Genomic DNA, 6,968 nt, shown 5'->3' on the forward strand with positions numbered 1-6,968 from the left:
ATCAAATTTCTTTATTTCCTAATATTTGATGAAAATTTAAATATGTCTCTTCTATATAAAAAAATGTGTAGATAACGAAAATTCTTGATTTTAGCAGTTTGTTTTGTTAACTTTAATGGAATATGAAAATATTTAACGGAATATACTAATAAAACTAACTAAAAATAAATATTTATTAATTATATTAATATAAATTCAAATATTATAAAATATAATTATTATATTAATATTTAATATAAGACTACATATATAATAATTATAAAATATATTGTTATGATAATATTAATTACAAGAAGACTTGTTACACCCAAATTTTGAGACTAGAAATTTTGATCTCGAAAGTTAGACTCATAAAGTGTAAGCTCAGAATAAGTAGGTTTGTCATAATCGACTTTAATGAAAATGTCAAGAGCAGTCTTGTTGTGCAGTAAGTGCGAAAACATCGAAATTGGTGAGCACGGAAACTACGTGGTCTCGGAGGTGTTCCGAGACTATATATCAAGCTTGAAGCTACAATGACAAAGGTCACCCACTTGTATAAATTTCCAGATTCCTCTCTTGCCATCAGACAAGACGGTTCGAGCTCGGGCATTGTGGGCTCGAAAAAGGATGATCTGAACCATGTTACTTGTCAAAAGGCGAGGCGAACCGAGGTAGCGAGCTCGTGATGGTTGATCTGTCTCGAAGGCGTGTGAATTGAATGTCCAAGGTCGCGAGCTGAGTGTGAACATCTTTATTGTTATAAAATCCCTATGTTTAAGGGATTGGTTGTAATTTGTTGTTAAATCCCAAATATTATGGGATTTATACGCGTACGTAGTAACTATATGCATTTAATTGCATTTATTTAATTGATTTGTATAATAAATCCCCGAAATATGAGGGGAGATATTCTGTAAACCACTCTATAAATAGTGTGGAGCAATTCATTTATAAGGACTGAGAAATTTGTATTGGGGAGACTCTGTAAAATTGCTTCCAGAAAGCTTTGAGAGAATTCCATAAAGTGAATAATACTGACTCGTGAACTATGCAGATTTTAACTGCTGAACCACGTAAAAATCGTGTTTATTATTGTTTGTTTCCTCTGGTATTTTGTTTAATTGCTCTACATTTCTAAGTTGACGAAAAACGGCATCAATAGTTTGGTGCTTTCATTAAGAGCCATTAAACAAGACGTGGGCCTGTTTAATCAGAAAACCTCCTTAATCATCAATGGCCGCTGCAAGCAACCCCAATACTGATGGGCGACCATTGCCCCAGATACCCGAGGTACAGACCCTTCGTACCGAGGAATATCCCCGATGACCTAGAAAGCAGCCTATGGTGGATCTGGACCCTGAGGAGAGGAGTGATTCATCCAACACTTGGGGGCCGCCTGCCCCAGACCTGACAAGGATTTGTAATACAATTATGAGAGGTATGTTCCTATCGTGGAACTTCAGAATCGCCAATTGTGCCAACAGTTGGCGAAGGTGACCAAATGCAATGAGAAATTATCCAGACAGGCAGCTAACACCCAGCCACCTCCCTAGAGGCCTAGATGACGCCCCCGTGGAAGCACGGCTGCCAAGAGGGTAGAACAAGCATCACATCCGAATCAGCCAATGCCCCGGAGGAGTACTCGGGCTGAGGCCTCTACCAACCTGACTACAAACTTGCCTACAGGAATAGGAAATAACCAAGCCCCTCTAGTGGCTCAGAACCCGAATCCTGATATTGCAAGAAATAACCCAGAGCCTGTCCAGACAAACTCTGGGCCATCTAGGACTGAAAATGTGAGACAACCACCATTGCCCATAAGGCATCCACCATCACCAATAAGGCACCCCTCGTCAGTCGGAAAGATCCCATAAACTGCACCACAGAGGCCATCTTGCAGCGGCAGTCGAGATGGAAACCGACAGGCTAGGCCTGGACAGGGAACAAAAGAGAGGCTACCCAAGATCGTAGGGCTCCTCAGCCATCAAGAAGCCAAATGTCAAGATCACAAACTGTTGGAACAAGAAGTCCAGCAGGGGACCCACCTCGTAATCACCAAGCCACACATCCAGAGAGGGCTACAAGTTACGTAAGCGAAGGCTTGGACTACACTCGGTCCATAAGCGTTTATAGCACCGAGCCAAGGCATACAGGGAATCGAGGGAATCACCGTGACCTGCGTGATCATCTAAACCATAATCAAGGGCTAGATAATCCTCTGAACCCTGATCTACGCGACCATCTAAAGGTTCGTAAATAGCCAGCATATAACCCTATACCAAGACAGGGAGCTGGAGTTTTTATTAACAATGACTAGCCCCCTCAGGTTCAGGCTCGGCCCCCATTGGATTTAGTCCAGGAAAGGTTTGACCAATTAGAAAGAGCATTTAGGCTCCTGCAAGACGAGCGTAATAGGAACAAAGCTGAAGAGTCTAATGAGGAACTTGAGCCATTTGCCCTGCATATCTCTAACACTCCGATTCCTCAGGGATTCAGAATACCCCATGTCCCGCCATTTGATGGAAACTCGACCCGTATAGTCATCTGAGTACCTTCAACACCATTATGCGAGCCAGCAATGTTGGCTACGAGCTCATATGTATGTTGTTCCCAGCCACACTTACAGGACCAGCAAAAAATTGGTTTGAGAAGTTTAGAATACATTCCATCTCATCCTAGGATTAATTAGCTAGAGACTTTAAGAAGCAGTTTAAGGCTATCATTGGCATCAGGCCCGAGGCCTCGGCCTCAACCAATGTCCGACAACAACAAAATTAGTCATTAAAGAGTTACCTCATAAGGTTTAACCTAGAAGTGGCCCGATCTCGGGATGTTGATGATAGCAATCACCTGATGGTCGTTAGAGCGAGTATGTAATGCTCTACTTCCTTAGAGTCGTTACTAAGTGAGTTATAAACGTGCAATTAACTCACTAATCGAGGTTTTAAGATAAAAGTGTAGCTAAACCATAACAAAGTCACATAGTTTGAAAATATATCCATTCACTCAAAATTATGAAGCGTTTAAAATTCGGGATCCCAAAATACTGTTTAGAAATATTTACAATTCAAAAATATGATTAAAGTCGACTAAACGACAAAACTAGGTTTATTACAAATGTCTCCCAAAAACACCGCTGGTCGTGGCAGCCAAGCAGGCCAAACATATACGCGCCGCTTCACGCTCTCCGTACTCATGATTGGTCGACCTTCCCCTTGCCCTTACCTCCACCATAGAGCACCCGTGAGCCGAAGCCCAGCAAAAAAACTCACACAAGCAAATAACATATGCATATTTATCATTCATCATATAATCATGCCACCAACAGGCTAAACACATACGACCATGCTGTCCCAGGTGCTTTACCAGGCCCTGGGTTCGTGGTCTACACCGTGAGGATATCCCAGGTTTCCTTTAGGGTCTCACCTTAGCAACTCGCACTCCGCGTGCTAAACGCTGCTCCCGACCCCTTGCCGTACCCGACCTTGTTGTTCTCGGCCTTCGCCGTTCCCGGCCCTCGCTGTTCTCGGCCTTCACCGTTCCCGACTCTTGCCGTTCATACTCATATATGCACACATAGCATAATTAAACAAATACTTAAACAAGTATAAACATATTCAGTAGGGCTACGCCTTGCAATACAATCATATAGGGACTCTAAGTCTAATAGCCTATATAAGCTTTACTATTGTTGGCATAACCAACAAAAGCACACTTTATGGCTCTTGAACCTAACTTTGTTCTATTAGGTTCGTTTTTCTTGCAATATGCAAGACACCCCCACACTTTGAAGTACCCTATGTTGGGTTTTCTTCATTTCCATAACTCATATGGAGATATCTCATTTTTCTTCATCGGTATTCGATTAAGAATGTGACAAGCAGTTAAAAGCGCCTCACCCCATAAGTTGAAGTTCAACTTAGAAAACACCAACATAGAATTTATCATCTCTAGATAAGTCTTATTTTTCCTTTCGGCAACACCATTGTGTTGTGGTGTATAAGGTGCAGTGCATTCATGAATTTTACCATTTTCTTCACAAAATGTATTGAATTCATTAGAGAAGTACTCTCCTCCTCTATCACTTCTTAGCACCTTAATCTTTTTATTTAGTTGATTTTCAACTTCTAATTTATACAATTTAAAAGCATCAAAAGTTTCATCTTTATGCTTTAAAAGAAACACATAGGTATATCTACTAAAATCGTCTATTAAAGTAAGAAAATATATTTTACCACCTCTAGTTAAAACGTCATTTAATTCACAAAGATCACTATGGATTAAATCTAGTAAATTAGATGATCTTTCTACACTAGGAAATGGTTTCTTAATCATTTTTTCCTTAACACATGTTTCACATTTACCATAGTTTTTAATATTGCATGCAATCATACCACATTTAACTACTCTTTTCATGGTTGAAAAACCTATATGCGATAGTCTAAGATGCCACAAAAATAAAGAATGATACTCAATAATATAGGCGGAATTAGCATTTTTATTGATAACATTAAAAGTTATATCATTGGTGCACAATTTAACCATTCCCTCACAAGAGTACCTTTTTCCCAAAAATACATTTGATTTGGTAAGTATAAGTTTACCAGACTCAAAAATGGCTTTAATGCCGGGCTTGCCAACCAAATCACCACTTACCAAGTTTCTACTCATTTCAAGAACATAAAGTACATTCACTAATGTAACTTTCTTGCCGGAGGTGAAAAAGACTTCAATGATACATTTGCCAAGTACCTTGGATTTGCCCTCATTGCCCATTTGAATCTCATGGTTGCCCTTTGACTCTTCAAAAGTCTTGAACAATGATTTGTCATAGGTGACATGGACGGTGGCACATGTATCATACCACCATCCTTTCACCTTGCCTTGGACCGCATTCACCTCACTAAGGGTAGCAACTATGTTTTCCTCTTGAGTTGCGTTCACCTTAGGTCCTTGTTGGTATTTTCTATGCCTACACTCTCTAGCAAAGTGACCCTTTTTCCCACATACGAAGCAAGGACCTTTCTCTCCCTTAAACTTGTTTGGGTTTGTTTTTGGACCCAAAGGTTTGCCGCTACCCTTTTTCCCTTTGTTTTTGGGATGTTTTGGTTGTGACACCGCATTTGCTTTGGAAGTCTCTCCATTAGACCCCTCCACAAGCTTATCTCTACATATCGATTCCTCTTCGATTCGAATATGCTTTTGGATCTCCTCCAAAGAATAATCCTCATTTTTATGAAGGATTCTTTTCCTATAGCTCTTCCAAGTTGGTGGTAATTTAGCCACTATAACACCAACTTGAAAGGCCTCGGGAAGCTCAATCTTCAAAACTTTCAGTTTGTTAACAATTATTTTCAATTCATGAATTTGAGGAAGAATAGGTTTATCACCAAAAAATTTGAAATCAAAGTATTGAGATATCAAACACTTTTTGGTACCTTCCTCTTTCACCTTACACTTTTTCTCAAGTGCATCCCATATCTCCTTGGCCGATTTGGTCTCGTTGTAGAGGTCATAGGGCCTATCGGAAAGGGCGTTGAGGATATGACCCCTGCAAAGGAGATTGTCCTCCTCCCTCTTCCTTCTTTTCTCCACCTCCTCGGGAGTGTCCTTGTCAGATGGCGTTGGGAGAGGTTCTAGAGTGGATTCTAGAATGTAGGTGATTTTGAGAGTGGTCAAAAGAAATCTCACCTTGTCTTGCCACCTAGTGAAATTGGACCCGTCAAATCTATCCAACCTCACTAGGTCTTGATTCATAATTTTGATGGTCTCACCTTCCATTGAAACAAACAAAGGGATAAGCTTTTGAATGTTAGGAAAAAATAGATTTGCCTCAATGGAAAAGGTAAGAAATTACAACTTTATGCAATATATTACAAATAAATAATGTTTGATTAAAAAGAGTTACAACTCTATAACTGAAAATTACAAATAAACAAAGAAAATGAAGAAGATGATGAAGAAGAAGAGATTGGTGAGAATACAACTCTAAGCAAAAGATTACAAGTAAAATAAAAGTGGTTGAAACAAAAGAAAGGATTACAACTCTTAAACAAAATATACAAGTAAAAAGAACAAGAGAATAAGAAGAAAACAATACAATAAAATGGAGAACAGAAATATAAGAAAACTCTCACTTACACAACCTAAGTGAAGAGGGTTGGGGATCACCAGCTTGAACAAGGTTTAAAACCTTTGTCCAAAAGCTTATTTCCCTCTAACTCAAGCACTAAGGGATCTCTCTCAGATATTGGAAAAGCTTTATGGAATTATCAAGCCTCAAGGTGTTTCTAGGCAAGTGCTCTAATGGATAGAAAATGTTGTGTCTTATAAGTGAGCTATAGGCTCCTATTTATAGAGTTTAGAGACACCCTTTGAATTTCAAATTCCACCAACCCCCATGGTTGTTACCAATGTTTAATTGGATTAATATGAAATTAAAAATGAGATTTTGGAGTTATTTGGGTTTTTTGAGCCATTCAACAAAAGATTGAAAAAACTGAAGAAAAAAAATGGTCAATTTTTGGCCTGTGGCCAGAGACATTTGTGGCCACGGCCACCAACATTCAGTGCCCGCAACCACCGACCAATTTCAGCACTTAAAAATGTTATATTTTCCAAACGGTTCCAAACCCTCCCAAATGATTTTGTAACTCCCAAAACACATTATTGGGGTTAAAATCACATCTCTAACAGCCATTTCACATATGGCTTTATGAAACTCATCTCAATATTGTGTAACAATAAATTTACACAATAAAGGGGAATCATTGGAAGTTACAAATTTGTAACACCAAATATGTTACATTATTTGGATATATCTCATATATCTAAATATTGTAACTCTCTATTATATGTTACAATATGTGACACTCTTTGTCACATTTATTTAATCTAAAACATTATATTATAATATAATATAATATTACATTATATTATAAAATAATATAAGAGTAAGGAATTGCGAGCACTGACCCCCACCAATT

Source organism: Humulus lupulus, chromosome 3 (assembly GCF_963169125.1).
Source record: "Humulus lupulus chromosome 3, drHumLupu1.1, whole genome shotgun sequence".
Taxonomy (NCBI): Eukaryota; Viridiplantae; Streptophyta; class Magnoliopsida; order Rosales; family Cannabaceae; genus Humulus; species Humulus lupulus.